This window comes from Tamandua tetradactyla, chromosome 19 (assembly GCF_023851605.1).
Source record: "Tamandua tetradactyla isolate mTamTet1 chromosome 19, mTamTet1.pri, whole genome shotgun sequence".
NCBI classification, from domain to species: Eukaryota; Metazoa; Chordata; class Mammalia; order Pilosa; family Myrmecophagidae; genus Tamandua; species Tamandua tetradactyla.
In genome coordinates this window covers 65,865,629-65,883,395 of record NC_135345.1, presented here as the reverse complement: position 1 = coordinate 65,883,395, position 17,767 = coordinate 65,865,629, and the positions used below count along the sequence as shown (strand labels likewise).

General features: G+C 38.7%; 1 long non-coding RNA gene and 1 pseudogene across 2 annotated transcripts in view; one reads left to right on the top strand and one right to left on the bottom strand.

Annotated features, from left to right (window-relative positions):
* The window catches only part of LOC143663661 (uncharacterized), a 31,949-nt gene extending 22,244 nt beyond the window's left edge, over positions 1-9,705 (bottom strand). The window contains exon 1 of the long non-coding RNA XR_013166102.1: positions 9,592-9,705. This is a non-coding gene — a long non-coding RNA (uncharacterized LOC143663661). The remainder of the gene's footprint in view (positions 1-9,591) is intronic.
* Positions 395-16,991, top strand: LOC143663660 (elongator complex protein 1-like; annotated as a pseudogene). The gene is made up of 3 exons (XR_013166101.1): positions 395-725; positions 5,822-6,161; positions 14,987-16,991. The product of XR_013166101.1 is annotated as an elongator complex protein 1-like (transcript).
* Positions 16,992-17,767: the final 776 nt, after the last annotated feature.

Here is a 17,767-nt window from a genome sequence, read left to right as displayed (position 1 = left end):
TGTCTTAGAGTACTTTAGTGTGGCTTATCAGTCTCTAAGTCCATATTATACTACATCACATAATAATCTATGGTTCTGTAATTGGCATTTAATGACCCTCCCACTAGACTAAAAATTCTTTGAAGGCGGGGAAAATTTCTTTGACCTTTGCATCTCCAGTGTATAATAAGGTGCTTAGTATATATTTTGATGATTAAAACATATTAAATGAATACATAAATGTCAGGCATGGATGAGATAGAGGTCACGTACTCACTGCAGAGATACAACAAAGCTGTCTCTGTGGGAATAGGCACCTGATGTCCTGAAAAGACTTAAGTGTTGCAAAGCTGCTGGAGTCTGGGGCTGAAGAAGACCTTGGGAAACTTGGAATTGTTTGACTCATCTGGTCAGGAGGAAGCAGATGGTTCAGCCCTTACTTCCTCCTTCCCCTTCTTAAGTTACACTTTTGTTATGTTCTTTACCTTGCAGCCGTATAAAATAAACAGTGCTGAACTTCTTGGGGTCTTTGAGTCTCCATCAGAGCAGAGTCCCACCTGGTCCCAGCTTTAACTATATATTTGTCTCTTGCATTTCTTTCTTAACTCCCGGTCAGTTCCTTTCAGTCCTGACACCCAGCTGTGCTAGTTGTAGCGAGTGGTGCCCGAACAGGGACTTGAATACAGAGGAACTCTACGCCCAGACAAGGGAATTCTCCCATGATGTGCACACAATTTGGAAATAAGGTAAGGGGAGCGCATAAAAGTATAGCCAGGTGTAATATCATGGGACATTTTGGTTCAAAGGAACAGGAATTATATATGAGTATGTTAAAGACTATTTTAAATACTAAGGAGGAGATGTTAGAAGCCAGCTTAATACCTTTTTAGATTTTGTTCAAGAAACTTGTCCTTGGTTTCCTGAGGAAGGAAGAGTCAATCCAAAGACCTGGGTCAAGGTGGAAAAATGGCTAAGAGACTGTTACATAGCAGAAGGTCTAGATAAAATACCCATTTATACCTTTTCTATGTGGTCCTTAATTCAGGAATGTATTGATCTTGACCCCCACACTAGCCGGCTCCCGAGAACTGAGATAGCAGAGACAAGTTGTGAGAAAAATTTAAATGAAACTGTATGGGGATATGACAGTCTTAAATTATCCTCAAAGAGCTCTGCTTCCATAGAACCTACTGCCCCCCTAGTTCTGAGATACTGACCCTGCATAAGCCATCAGATGGGGGTAATGAAATAAAATTACAGGAGGGAGCAAGACTTGAAATGTATAATTCTGACCCTGAGGAGGAGGAGGAGAACTTTCTAAATTCAGTTTTGCAAGACAATTCATTTGAGCACTGATGCTAGTGGAGGCTCCTAGTAGTAGGAAAGTGACCTCTGAGTCTAAAACCCCTTCCTCTGTATCATTTTTTCCCTTACAAAAAAAAAAAAAAAAAAAAAAAACATTCTTGGGCCCCAAGCTATGGGTGAAGATACCACTGGGTTTTGGGTTTTTTCTGTCCTGGAGAGACTAGACTCTAATAATCCCACTAATTCTTTGTGTTACCAGGAGCCAATCCCTTTTAAAACTTTGAAAGAATTGAAATCAGCTACCTCCAGGTACCGTGCCACTTCCCCTTTTGTGCTTGGCCTGTTGGAGACCCTTGGAACTTCTCCCATGGCTCCACATGACTGGTTGACCATAGCTAAAGCCTGTCTTAATTCTGGGGATTATTTGCTATGGAAAACTAGTTTTCATGAATTTTGTGTGGAGCGAGCCCGGTGTAATCCACAGCATCAAGTTCTCATAATGATAGAAATGCTTCTGGGAACAGGTCTGTTTCAACATGTACAACAGCTTTGTTTCACCTTGCATGCTTATCAACAGATTGCTGCAGCTGCCCTGTGGGCTTGGCATGAATAACCCAATAAGGGAGAAAAGATTTTAGACATCACTGCAGTCAGGCAGGGTCTTGACGAGCCTTTCCAGAACTTTGTAGCTCGATTGTTTACCATGGTTGGGCTCATAGTGGGAGATGTTGAAGCAGGAAAATTAATGGTAAAGCAATTGACCTTTGAAAATGCTAATAAAGCCTGTAAGGAAGCTTTATTACCTTAAAGAATAAAGGTCAATATTCAAGAAATGATTTGCATTTTTGCAGACATTGGACCGGCCCATATTCAGGTATTAGCCATGGTTGTTGCCTTCAGAGAGGTATTTCAAAGCCAAGAAAAGGAGGATGGAAACTGTTTCAAATGTGATAAAGCAGGAAACTTTGCAAAGCACTGTAAAGTTGTATGCAAAAACCTGTCAAAAATGTCGCAGCAACCTCAAGACTGTAGAGTGCCAGGCACATGTCCCCAATGCCAGTGTGGTAAACACTGGGCCAATGAGTGAAGGTCTCAAACTAATATCCATGGTCAGCCTTTAGGACACTGTCAGGGAAACTATCTTCAGGGCTGGCCTCTGAAATAGTAGTGGTTACTGCTCTCAGTCTAGATGCACCCCAAACCAGAAATTCATTCAGAACCTCATCTGAGCAACCCCAGGGAGTGCAGGATTGGCCTTAGTCCCACTTCCAAGATATGTACTAACTCCAGAAATAGGACTGCAAGCCATCCCTACAGGGGTATGTGGGCCTCTCCCCAGAGGGCAGTCGGTCTAATACTGGGGAGAAGTAGCATGTCTCTTAAAGGGTTTCCGAATTTACCTGGGGTTATAGATGAAGATTATACAGGGGAAAAAAGGCTACAGCCCTCACTACTCATACTATTGTTCAAATTTTACCAGAAAAAAATAAATAGCACAACTTCTTATTTTCCCTAACATCAAGGCCAGAAAAGTCTTAACATCTGAGCCTTGAGGAAATAAAGGGTTTGGATCATCCTATGTAGTGTACTGGAGTCAAGCTGTTCAAAAGGGTAGACCAGAGTTAGACTTACAAATTAATGGAAAATCACTTAAGGGTATTATGGATACCAGGCTGATGTATCTGTCATTACCTCTTCACACTGACTAAATGCCTGGTCTTGCCAAAATGCAAGCTCAGAGATTCAGGCTATTGGGGGTGCTACAGGCCCTCTGCAAAGTTCTCAAACCCTCCAGTGGGAAGATAACAAAGGAAACAGGCTATTTCACTCTCTATATTCTTTCAAGTCTCCTTGTTAATTTGTGGGGAAGAGATATTCTGGAACACATGGGAATAATTTTAGTTAGCCCTAGCAGTATTGTCACTCATCAAATGTTTCAACAAAATTTTATACCTAATAAAGGACTAGGGAAACACCAGAAGGGTGAACGGAGCCCATGCAACCAATCAGGCATCAAGGTAGAAATGGTCTATGTCAGCAGTCTCAGGATTTTTAATGGGGGCATTGGTCAAACCTCCCACCCAGTTGTGTGCATCTCCAATTACTTGGCTTTCAGATGACCCTGCCTGGGTGGACCAGTGGCTGCTAACAGGAGAAAAATTGTTTACAGCCAATTAGTCAAACAGCAGCTGAATACTGGACATATTGAGCCTACTAATAGTCTGTGGAATACACTTATGTTTGTTATAAAAAAGAAATCAAGAAAATGGTATCTGTTACAAGACCTTAGAGCCATTAACAAAACTGTGAAAATTATGGGGCCTTTGCAACCAGGTTTGCCATCTCCAGCAGCTATCCTGTTAACTAATCATTTATTTCTCATAGATTTGAAAGATTGTTTTTCACTATTCCTTTACATCCTAGTGATGGTAAAGGATTTGCATTTAGTGTGCCCTTCCTAAATCATAAGGCTCCTGTAAAAAAGTATTGCTGGAAACTTTTACCTAGAGGCATGGCAAATAGCCCGACACTCTGTCAAGAGTTCATGGCCAAAGCTGTACAACCTGTCCAGCAACATTTTCCTGATGCATTTATCATTCATTATATGAATGACATCTTAATCAACCATGCTGATAAATGCAAATTAATTCACATTTTCAGTGAGCTAGAAATTTCTTTCACCACTCACGGATTTCAAATAGCCCCAGAGAAAATCCAGAAAGTTGCTCCTTTTTCATATCTAGGACAAATTATAGAAAACAGAAAAATCCATCCCCCAAAATTGGAAATTAGAACAGACTGTTTAACAACCTTAAATGATTTCCAAAAATTATCAGGTGACATTAATTGGCTCAGAACAAGCCTACAATTAACCACAGGAGACCTTGCCCCTTTGTTTAAAACCCTACAAGGCAATCCTTCACCTACTTCTATTCGACAGCTGTTGGAGGAAGGATGCCTAGCCCTTCACAAGGTTGAAACTACCATGCAGGAAGCACAACTTACTTATTTTAAACCTGACCAAAACCTCCATCTTATCATACAAGCCACAGCCTATATGCCTACTGGTGCACTGTGGCAGGAAAATGGAGTCTTAGAATGTATACACTTGCCACATTCTCCCTCCAAGATGCTTTACTGCTTATCATGATCTAGTGGCTCAGATAATTAGCAAGAGTAGGACATGGTTATTATAATTTGCGGGCCTTGAACCTCAGTATATCACAGTTCATTTTACCGTTCAACAACAAAATTGGTTATGGCAATTTTCTAGTTCTTGGCAGTTAGCATTAGCCAACTTTACTAGTCAACTCAATATCCATTACCCAACTAACAACATTTTGAAAATTGCCATGCAAACAGCATTTATTTTCCCTTGAGTCATAGTTCAAACTCCTTTGCCCAAGGCCCATACCTTGTTTACTGATGTTTCAGGTGCAGGAAGGGCAAGATATTACCCCTCCACCACATCAAACATCATTTCAGTCAGCACAATGAGCACAAATCCAAGCCATTATTTTAGCTCTTATTGACTTTGCCAATGAAAACCTAAATATCTACAGTGACAGCAATTATGTTGCCGGTATGATGAAAATTAGAGAAACTGCTATCACTGAACACACTACTAATGAAGAATTATTTCACCTATTCTTTAAACTTCAGTCACTAATTAGGGTCCATAAACATCATTGCTTTATTGGTCACATACTTGTCCATTCTGACTTACCCAGTCTTTTAGCTTTTGACAGTGCAATGACTGATCAATTGGTAGCAGTTGCCACATTTTCTACTCCCTATGAAGAGGCTGTTGTAGATCACAGCCTCCATCATCAAAATGCCAAGGCACTAAGAAAACAATTTTAACTTACTAGAGAACAAGCCAGACAAATTGTTAAGCAATGTGGTCAGTGCAGCATTCATCACCCAGTTCTTAATACAGGTATCAATCCAAGAGGCTTAACTGCTAATCACCTGTGGCAGATGGATATTACATCCCAGCTTTTGGATGTCTGTATTGGGTCCATGTTTCTATTGATATTTTCTCGGATTTCATTTTTGCCTCAGCACAAACTGGAGAAAGTGCCAAGTACATAATCAACCATTACCTCGCTTGCTTTCACTGTCATGGGAAAACCTAAAGAAATCAAAACTGATAATGGGCCTGGTTATGTATCAGAAAAATTTTGAGCATTTGCTCATCAATTACACATTGAACTTAAAGCAGATATTCCCTATAACCCCCAAGGTCATTCAGTCGATGAATGAGCACGGTCAACAACCAAAACACAAATTTTAAAACTTAAAAGGGGGAATATGGACTATGCTCCTACACCATATAATCTACTCAATCATTCCTTATTTACTTTAAAGTTTTTGAACTGTGATGAGGTGGGTACTACTGCCATAGAAAGGCAGTTTTAGAACTCATCTTCTAGTCCTGAAGGACGTGCCTTGTGGAAGGATTTAGCTACCTGACAATGGAAGGGCCCTGATCCCATTCTAATTTGGGGTTGAGGTCATGCTTGTGTTTTTCCAGAGAATCCATCTAAGCTGGTGTGGGTCCCCAAAAGGTTTGTGAGGCAACATGAACCCAGAGGAGCGTCTCATCCCGTCATTCAAAAAATTGAGGTTCGTCCCTGAAATAACTGTGACTGCCAAGACAGGACCCTTGAAACCAACCATCTCCATTCCAGCAGAACAGAGCTTTGCCAAGACTAGGTGCCTGATGACTAAAGCCACAAGGGGTACAGCGTACCCTATTTGGGTCAGTTGAAGAAATTAACATCTGACGCTCAGGAAGTCACTCAGACAAGGCATGGAAAAAAAAAATACTGGGATGTCTCCTTCTCGCCATGATGGCCCTGGTAACTACTCAGGTAAGTATGGTAAGTGACCACCTAGAATAAAACCAAACTTCATGGACTTATTTTCCTAACCCTCCCGTAGCACATGTTTACTTGGGAAGGAAAATCAGTACCATATTTACTAATGATATCCGCCTTGTTGGGGGATGTACTAATGATCATATTACTCTTGGGTATAAGCTATTTAATTACTCAGGTTTTAGTCTCCAAAAACCTATCTGTATTTCCATAAATACAAATAAAGCTTATTGTCTGGAATCACAACCTCAGTTTAAAACTACAATTTTTCCAATGGGTCTTCTTGGATAGATGAAATGTTAAAATTTCAAGGATTTAATGACACCAGCCTTGAACCCCTTGATTTCAGTTCAACCTAGGCCACCTTTTCTGGTATGCCATCCTCATAAGCTCAGGTGGGTCCAAGGGATGTATCCCCCTTGGAGACAATGTATATATCCATGACCTATGTGATATGAGATAACAAGTAACAAAAGTAGTTTTCATTGGTCCCATAATATCAGTGACATCAGTAACAAAGAGGAAAATACCACCAGATGATTTATTACAACCATCCTCACAACTAGTGAAGGACATTATCAAAAAGGAAATTTGTAAGGTTACTATGGCTGCATCTTTCACTAACTGAACTAGCCATAGTCTTGCACACTTACGAGATGTGAGGGCTGAAAGTACTGGACTCTAAGCATGTGTTCAACACCCTTATGTGCTACTCATTGGGAATATTAACATCAACAAAACTGAAAATCGTTATTCTATTGAGTGTACCAATTGCAGTCTTACCAATTGTATAAGTCAAACAATTCAAGCATCTGGGTTCCAAATTGTTGCACTTTACCAGCCCTTCTTTGTTATGACCCCCACCAAATCTCTGGACCTTGGTTTAGTGACAGAGGTCTTTAGGTATTAAAGAAAACACATAACCAGCTTGTTTGCCCTCGTTGAGCACTGGGATTAATTATTTTTGGAAGAGTTACTCTTGTCACATTATTAGTCACCTTAACTACTTCTGCAGTTGCTCTTTCTCAAAGTATACAAAATGCCAATTTTGTTAATAACCTTGCTCAAAACTCCTCTGTTGCCTTGCAAAAGCAAGAAAAAATAGATCTTAAATTAGAAGTCAAGCTTAATGCTTAGATGCTGCAGTCATAGGCATTGGCAATGAGGTAGAAAGTTTAAAATTCAGATATAAATTGCTATGCCATGCTAATTATCAGTACATATGCATGACATCAGTTCTGTATAATCAGTCATTATGGAACTGGCCTAAAATTCAAAAGCATTTGCAGAGAGTTTGGAGCCACCATAATATTAGTTTAAATTTAAAACAATTACATGAAGAAATTCTAAGCATGTGAAGAAGTCACGATGAAGTTGTGGATCCCACTACGGTGGCATGGGGCCTCTTGAATGAATTACAGGGCTTTAATCCTCTAAATAGTTTGAAATACTCAGCTTGGTATTTGATGGCTATAATCCTTTTGCTACTAATCTTGTTTCTTATCATTTCAGTTGGAATCTGGATGCTCCAAAACAAAATCTTCACCCTTCAATTAAATACCTTTGAGCTGCCTTTAAAAAATAAAAAGAAAAGGGGGGGAGATGTCGGGTGTGGATGAGACAGAGGTCACATGCTCGCTGCAGAGATATAGCAAAGTTGTCTCTGTGGGAATAGGCACCTGATGTCCTGAAAAGACTAGAGTGTTGCAAAGCTGCTTGAGTTTTGGGGCCAAAGGAGGCCTTGGGAAATGCGTATGTGTAACTTTTTGACTCATCTGGTCATGGGGAAGCAGATGGTTCAGCTCGTGTTTCCTCCTTCCCTGTTCTTTAGCTTCATTTTTGACTTTCTTTAACTTGGAGCCCTATAAAATGAACAGTGCTGAACCTCTCAGGGTCTTTGAGTCTTCATCCGAACTCAGAGTCCCACCTGGTCCCAGCTATAACTTTATCTTTGTCTATTGTGTTTCTTTCTCAATTCCCTGTTGCCTCTCTTCAGTCCTGACACTGAACAGGGCTGGTCATGGCAAATAGATGCATAGTATAAAATGAATAAATAAATACACATTAAAAAATGTTAATATTATACTAAGAAAATAAAGATACATACAGTTATAAAAGATAACAGGAAATTTCAGTTTGTTGTACTGATGCTTCATGAAACCTTTATCTTCTATCATTCATTTAATTATTAATTTAACAAGTCTGCATTGAATGCTGTAAGATTTGGTGTTAAATGGGAATTATTTAAATATTTTGGCTATTTAAAATGTAGCCCCTTCCATTGGTGATTACAGTCTCCTGGGATAGAATAAAGGGGAAAGAGACATAATACTTGCAACAGAACAAGATAGTTTATGCTATAATATAGCATAAGTTTAAATATTATATATTACAGATATAATAATAGAGGCATTACAAAGACCTTAAGAGAGTGATAATCACTCACTAGAATGAAGATTCAGGAAATACTCTTTTTTCAACTACTCAAACAGAATTTCCCTCCTCATATGTTTACACCTGCTATAAACCAACTAAAAAGCATCGTGTCAAATCCAATGACTTTCTCTGCTTTTGTTTTCCTTGATCTCTTGCACAGGTTTAGGATGTTTGTATGACTCCTAGCTTTTTGCTTTTTTACAGAATTGTCCATTCTTAGATTTTATAGTAATTCATGAGCATTTATAATAATTCACTAACTCTTCTAAAGTTTCTCTTTCTTATTTACTGAAACTCAAAGCAGATTTCACACCACTCTCATTCAGTTCTCCTTTAAAAGCTTATGTTGTCAAACTAAAAAAGAAAATTCACTATCATCCTGTGCTGATTTAAAGGTGTTATATACCCCAGAAAATGTTACGTTCTTTTAATCCATTCCTGTGGGTGCAGAACTATTGTGGGTGGGACCTTTTGATTTGGTTGTTTTAATTGAGATGTGACCCAACCAATTTAAGGTGACTCTTAATCCTTTACCAGACTCCTTTATGAGAGGATGAAAGAAAGAGCCAAGAGAGCTCAGAGAGAGAAGCCTCAGAGGCACTAAGAGATGATCCAGACAATAATGCACTAGAACCAGAGCTGAAGGCAATGAAACCTGGGGCAAAGAACCAGCAGATTCTGGCCACTTGCCAGCCCATTTGACAGAGGTGTCTTGGATGGCAGCAGCCGTTCTTTAGAATCCATGTAGTGTCCTGTTGAAGTCTTAAATTTGTACATTTTCATGGCCTAACAAGTGTAAATTTTGTTAATAAATCCCCTTTGTAAAAGCTGACCCATTTCTGGCATACTACAGTCCAGCAGATTTAGCAAACTGAAACACATCCTAGGATGTGGTAATTATATCTTAAAATGATTTAAGGAGTTCTGCCTATTCCCATTAGCATTCATTTCTCCTATCTAAAAAGAAATAAATAAAACCTTTACTGACCCACTTTCTTTACTAGTTCCTGTTCCATTTCTTGGCTATTCGTGCAGCAAAACTCCATGGAAAGTTTTCTATACTGGTTTTCTACAATTTCTTTCCTTCTGTTCTCTCTTAAATTACACCACTTAGGCTTTACCTCTCACCAAATCACAAAGCTGCAATTGTTGAGGTTTCAGATCATCTCCACATGGCTAACTTTCAGTGGTCGATTCTTAGTCCTTATCTTACTACTCTTTTCTGCTTGATACATTTCTTCACTTGGATCCCAGAACACTAAAAGTGCTTGATTTTCTTCCTGCCCCACTTGTTCTTTTTCAGCATCTTTCTCCTCTTCTCTCTCTTCTCTTAAGGATAGAGAATCTCAGGACTCCTTCTTGGGTCCTCTTATAGTGTTAGATCCAGTCCCTTGGTGATCTCATAGAGTTTCATGGCTTTAATGATTACCTATCTACCAAGTTTATATCTCCAGGCCACTCTCTTTCTCCTATACTCAAGACTTGTTTTAACAACTGCCGACTCTGCATCTCTACTACATTGTCTAATTGTCATTGCAAAATCATTATGTCTGAAAACGAGTTCCTGTCATGCCCCCCTTGTCTAATATTTTGAGGGCAGTGCATGGTCTTGGACTCAAACCCTTGTCTCCCACATGGAAGGTGATCATTCTACCACTGAACTATCCATAACCCCCTCTCCCATCTACTATTATGACAGTATTCTTGTATTCACTTAGAGGTGACTCCATTATTTGTTCAGTTGCTCAGGCCAAAAAGATGTGAAAGTACCCCTGATTGCTACAAAATTCAATCCATCAGTAAAGAGTGGTTGTATCAATCTTCAATATATCCAGAATCTGAGCAATCCTCACTACTTCCTTTGTTGTCACCCTAATCTGAGCTACTAACACAGCTTGCCTGAATTGCTGATATGCATTACTTAGAGGTTTCCTGTTTCTATCCTTGACATTATATAATTTATTTTTAACATAGTAAAAAGACCAGTGTGCTGCTTCTCTGCTTAGAAAGATGCATTGGATCCCCATTTTAGAGTAAAATATAAAAGTTGTTATAATGGTCTATAAATACCCAAGTGTCCCAGTTATACATTACCTGTCTGAACTCATCTTTTCCTATTCTCTTCCTTAGTTACTCCACCACAACCAACCTAATTTCTTTCTGATTTTTAGACATACCAGGTATACTCTTCTCTTTTGGCTTTTGTTCTAGGATGCATTTCTCCACATTTCTGATTGGCTTGTGTCTTCTTTTTTCAATCTCTTTGTTCAAATGTAATCTTCTCAATAAGGCCTTCCTTGTCAATTCTATCAACTGCACTGCTCAGTTCAGTATTCTTGATATCTTTTAACTTGCTCTCATTTTTCCTCCAAAGAATTTAACATCCTCTAACATATTATATAAATTATTTATTCATTATTATTATCTGCCAGGCACTGTTGTAGGTTCTTGGGACACACCAGCAAGAAAAAAATTCCCTGGCTCATTGACCTTCAAAATAACAGTATCATTATTTTAAATTATATAGTAATGTTTTAAAAATGCCTATCACACAAGTACCATGCAGATGTGTCTCTATTACTATAAATCCTTCTTGTAATTTAGCTTATTTAGTTCAGAGTTTAGAATTTTATTTACTTGTGAAATTTCTGGCTTTTGTCTAATTCATTTATTTCTAAACCTATATGAAAAGGGAATTGAACTTTTTTGATTCCATCCATTTTTTTTTTTTTGTATGCTATATGGTAGGGTCACATTTCATTATTTTTCCATGTGAGTATCCTATTATTGCAGCACTATTTGTTGATTTTTTATTTGTTTGTGTGTTTGTTTGTTTTGCTTGTTTGTTTTTTGGAAAGTGCATGGATCAGGAATTGAACCTGGGTCTCCTGCATGGCAAGCAAGAATACTACCACTAAACTACCCTTGCACCCCCCCCCATACACCTCTGAATAAATATTCAAAATATTATTGACTTGTGTTGAGTGGAATCTTGAATGGACCCTAGTTTACAATTGATCACAGCAGGAATATTCAATGTCTGAAATATATTCATCTTGTGTAGACTATCCCACTTGTAGGTAATATGACCATCCTCAAAATATACCCATAGAGGAAATGTTCACAACAAAATTCTAATGTAGAATTATTCTTTAATAGCCAACTTTGTTTAACACAGGTGAATGTAGAAAACAGAGAAACCCAATGTCACTATAGAATCTTATTTTTTGAAGTATAAACCTTTTCTTTCTTTAATGTGATAATAGGGAAGAATATGATACTTGGTTCAAATTAAGTATTCAATTTAAAAAGTATTTAAAATAATATTGCTGAAATATTTTAAGTACTTTTAATATTTTTATATCAATTTTTAATCCAAAGATATATCTTACTGATTGTCATGGTCAAGTTCATGTGTCAACTTGGTCATGTGGTGGTGCCTGGTCATCTGGTTGGGCAAGTGTTGGCCTGTCTATTGCTATGAGGACATTTCATGGACTTAAATCATGCTTACATTGTTTAATTGTGCTTGTAATTAGCTAAGGGGGGGTGTCTTCTGCAATGAGTCATGCTTAATCTAATCAAAGAAGACTTTTAAGAATGGTTCAGAAGAGATGGTTACTTTTCCTGCTTCAGCCAGCAAGCCTCTCCTGTGGAGTTTGTCCAGTTTCGCAACCTACCCTATGGATTTTGAACTCTTCCATTCCCACGGTTGTCCTGCCAGTTTCTCCTGAGAGTTCGTTGAGGAACTTCTTTGGAGTTATGAGCTTGCAGCCTGCTCTACAGACCTTGGACCCTCACATTCCCACAGTTGCCAATAGCATTTCCTGAAAGTTTGTTGAGAGCCTTCATCAGAGTCACCAGCTTGTGGCCTGCCCTATAAACACTGAACTCTACATTTCCACACTTATTTGAGACACTTTTATAAATTTTATATCTGCAGACATCTCCTGTTGATTCTGTTTCTCTAGAGAACCTAGTTACTACACTGATATACTAGAAGGGGAAAAGTTACATAGTGCAAGTGGTAAAAATTATGGATTCTGGCAGCTACATGCATCTGGTCACCAATGCTATCCTCTATAATTATCATAGCCAATAGATAACAGCAGCAGATTTTTGCAAGAAGCAGAATTCATTCCAAATTATTCTTATATATAGACTTTGATAAAGGGACTAATCACTCATGGGCGTGTCTTTCTCATGTAGTTTGTAAGGACCACTGGCAAATATCTTCTAAAACAAAAAGTAGGAATAACAACTATCTTAGTTTCCTGGGTGTTATGACAAATGCCACATGATGGGGTGGCTTAAACAATGCTATTTTATCGGCTCATGAGGGGTCAGTAGTGCTTTGACTGGCAGCAGGCAGTCCTGTGTTCTTGGGCTTTCTCAGTACTTGCCAATGTCTCCTCCTTTCCCTCCAGCTCTGTTGACTTCTGACATCTGATACCACCCTGTAGCTTTCTGTCTCTCTATCTGAATTTCTTTCTGCCTAGAAAGGACTCTAATAATCCGATTAAGGCCCAAACTCATTTAGTTGAGCCATGTCTTAACTTAAAAAACACTCAACAGATCCCATTTACAATGGGTACATACCCACAGGAATGCGGATGAAGATCAGGAATATGTCTAAATCAGAGTACATAACTCAATTCACCACAATACCTAGAATTATTTAGTTCAATGATTAATTTCTAAATAAACTATTTAGAGATTGATTTAGGTATGTTCAACTTTGCAAACTAATTAAAAAGAATCAATGTAAGGTCTTGTTTGGGAAGGATTGAAGCCATTTCAGATATTTAGATGTTGTTAACAGCAGCCCAACAGTGTCTTTGTAGAAATATTTATTCATTTTTCAGCTTGCAAGTCAGAGTTTTTGGTAACTACTGTAATGTAAATCCAGACCATCTGTTTTTCTTTTTTAACATGGGCAGGCACCAGGAATCGAACCCGGGTCCTCTGGCATGGCAGGCAAGCGTGCTTGTCTGTTGAGCCACCGTGGCCTGCCCACCATCTGTTTTAAAGATAATCATCCAACTTATCAGATGCTTGGAGTAACTCACAGACCTGCTGAATCTGTCTCCCTGCAATGAGCAGATTGAAATCTGGGATTGGAAACCTTGTCATAGACAGAAGTCCATACATAAATTGAGAAGTTGGGCCCTTAATTATCCTTGCCTGATATCAAGAGGGAAAAAAAAGGAAGAAATATTTCAAAGCCCTTTTATTTAACCATATGAAATATTTAAAATCAAAACTATGCAATTTCTTTAAAACTTTACTAAAGATAGCATTACAATATATATTTTTCCACAGCTGTCCAATCTTGCATAACTTTAGGTAGTTACAAGAAAGAATTATATTTGCAGAAAGCACAAGGCTAGGTACTACTCAAATGCTAAAGATTATTTGCTTGGACTTTTGATTTTTCAGAAATAGAATTATTTTCATCAAATCTGTGTTCTGTGTAATAATCAATGCTTTTTGTGTAGTATGATGCAGTATATATCATAATCTCATCTACAGGATTTGACTTACATTTTGGTGGGGCCATACAGTAATTCAAGTATTGATTGAACATTTTTCAACAAAATTTTAAGAGGATAAGTAAGGTGAGCTGCCTGTGGCTTCCTCTGAGAAAGGGAATGATCAAGGACAGCTCCATATTAGCTCATCTGTGACAGTAGGATGGGTTCATAATCAGTCTCTGTAACAATTTCAAGACCAAGTCAGCAGCATTGCAGCTAGCTGATGGCCAGATTTTTAGGTACCTTTGGGCATCACTCTCTATGGCTATTGAACCATGAAAGAACACTGGTGGCTTGCTGGTCCAGTTTCCTAACCCATGCATGAGGCTGAATTGGCCATGACTGGAGGAGAGGAATGTGTCCTTGGTTTGACTGACAAGTGTTGCTTTACATCAATGACACTGATGTTGCATCAAATATCATAACATTTGCAGTACATGATGAATTTTTATTGTTGAGACCCATTCCCACACCTGTCAGTATTTGTACCTGACAGATGTATCAGTTAAAGCATTGTAGATAGGTCTGAGCAGTAGTAATACATGTAAGGAGGAAGTGTTTGGGAAGGTGGAGAGGGTTTCATGTATTGTCACCATTGTGTCCCAGGATACAAAGCTCATATTACAGATGCCAAGGGGAAACTTAGAGGTTGTCCATCATTGAACTCTGGTTTTAGCTCAGATTTGGAAGTGGTTAGGCGTATGTTTAAAGAAGCATTTGAATTTATGAGAAAACTGAGAATTAATCTCAATCTGATTCACGACTATAACCCTAAGGCATTTTTTGAAAACATGGAAACTTTCATAAAACAGATGAATTCTGCAAATCACATTAATTTGTCTTTCACAGAATTAAAGAAAGAAGATGTCATGAAGACCTCATGCCTGCCGCCAGTCACCAGCAATGTCCAGTCATCCCAGGATCTTGATGGGACTAATGTGGACCTCATGGAAGGCATGAATCCTCACAAGTACTGCCAATAAATACTCAGGTCTCATGTGAAGAAAACAACTGGAAATTGTACTTCAGAAGGTACATGACCTTCAAGGAAATACTCCCTCTGTTCCTTATGCTGTGAGTGGTGAAGAGACCCTAAAATATTTGCTGCTTCTGGTAGATATTAATAAATTGTTTGATCATTGTCTTGGTAGCTATGACTTTGATTTGGTCCTCATGGTAGCAGAGATGTCATGGAGAGATCTTAAAGAGTATCTTCCATTTCTTAACATGCTTAAGAAGATGGAACTTAATTACCAGCAGTTCACTATGGACAAATACTTGAAAGGGTCTGAGAAAGCTATTGGCCAGCTCAGTAAATGTGGAACCAAATAATTCCCAGACTGTTTAAACTTAATAAAAGATACAGGTGTGTATAATGAAGCTCTGAAGTTATACCCATCCAACTCGCAGCAGTACAAGGACATCAATATTGCTTATGGGGAACACCTGCTGCAGGAGTACTTTGATGCGCTATAGTACGGCTTGTGTTTGCCCCCTGCGGAACTCAGGAGAAAGCCAAGGAGGCCTTTCTGATGTGTGGTGGGTGGCAGCAAGCCCTCTGCATGGAAGCCCAGCTTAGCTTTACCCAAAACCAGCTGGTCAGCCTTGGCAGAACTCTGATAGGAAAGCTAGTGATGCAGAGGAAGCACGGCGATGCTGCCACAGTTTAGAAACAATAAGCCCAGGATTATGAAGAAGCTGTGCTCTTGCTCTTAGAAGGAGCTGCCTGGGAAGAAGCTCTGAGAATGGTATACACATATAACAGACTGGATATCATAGAAACCAATATAAAGCCGACCATTCTAGAGGCTCAGAAAAGTTATATGGCATTTCTGTACTCCCAGACAGCCACATTCAGCCATCATAAGAAATGTTTACTGGTGTTTCGAGAGCTCAAGGAGCAAGATCAGCAGGTGAATGCAGACAATGATGGACCTCTTTGTCCAGACTAGGACCTCTTCTCTGACTCTAGCAGTGTCATGAGTGGCAGTGACTGGAGTGGTAAATATTCCCACAGTAATTCCAGGTTATCGGCATGATCATTGAAGAAGCATTGCAAAGCCTAGAAAAAGAAGCACAGCCTCAAAGAAGGGAGTCCACTGGATGAGCTGTCACTTTGGGAGGCTTTGAAAGAAGTGGTACAGAGCACTGAAAAATTGAAAGATGAGATACACCAGAATTTAAAGGGACTGTTTCTCTTTGAGTTCGATGAACTAGCAGGAGAATTACAGAAGGCCTTTGAAGATGCTCTGCCACTGATGCAAAGGTCACTTCCAGAAATTTGGACTCTCAACTCTCCAACAGAATTCAGCCACACCTCTTCTAGGTCCCAATTCAACCGTGAACAGTATTGTGGCTTCTTATTAATGAGAAAAAACTTCAGCTCCCATTCTTGATTCCGAGCTGTTTGTATCACCAAAGATCAACAAAAGCATCCAGTGGAAACTGAGCCTTCTAGAGTGACCTTGATCCAGCTAGGAAAGTTCCAACCGAGAAGACTGCTTTTCACTCATTGCTGGTTTTCTCCCACCACAAACTTCCTTGAAGCCAGGAGAGTGAATATTCGCAAAAGTTTGCCGAGAGCTGCTCAGCGCGCTGGAATTGCAAATACCGAGCAATTCTGCTTTAACTTTATTCTGTAGATACATCTTAGTCATTAGCAAAATTTTAAGCATCAACAAATATAGCAACATTTTTTAGGAATTAGTGTTCTTATATTTAGTGCTGTTTTAAGAGAATATTTCTGGTATTTTATAGCATTCATTCACAGCTATAGATCTGATTCATATTGTGATTGTGAATAAGTCACATAGTTGATTTGTGCCTTAGTTCCTTATGTATTAGCTGGAAATAATGTTTCATGGCTTCTACCTCAAAAGTGTGAAAACAACTAAATAGTGTTTCTAAACTGTTGTATGTTCCTTGAGCAGAACATTATATATAAATAAGATGGTTATTAGTTTTACCTAACATTTGGTCACTTTTAATCCCTTAAATAACTTCTTCATCTTGAACTAAAACAGAAGAAATAGTTAAATGTATCCTTTGAAATTCTAAACCTTCCTAGGCTGGCAGCAGTTATTTTATAATAACTTATTGGTTATATGCTTCTGGCTATAACTGGCTGAGCCTTCTATCATTGCAATGAGTAGGACTATTTTATGACTGAGTGTTTTCTGCTAGAGTTTGCACTGTTAGAGCTATAACAGATAAGAATTTCTGAAATAGTGGCCTGCACATTTGGTGTGTATGAGCAGTGTTCATTTTACATTGCTCGCAGAGGTATAAATGATTCTTTGTTCTCCAAATACTGCTTCCTTTTAAATGAAATGTCTTTGTCAGTGTCTAGGTTATTTGATGTTTAACTGACCTCTGTTTCGTTCAGTTTCCCAAAAGAACTTTCAGTTTCAGTTGTTTTCCTCGGGAAAAATGGCATTATTTTCTCTTTTTGATGAGTCTAGAAAAAATTCATGTCATTTTGACAACTGTTTTTTGGCCTGTCCTCGGGCAAGTTTAAGTTTCTCCTGTGTTTTCAATACCAGAGCCAGACCTTTACTACTGTATATAAACTAACAGGAAATGCTGCTTTTGATTCTCAGAGTATAGATAGATTTAGAATTGTAATTTGAG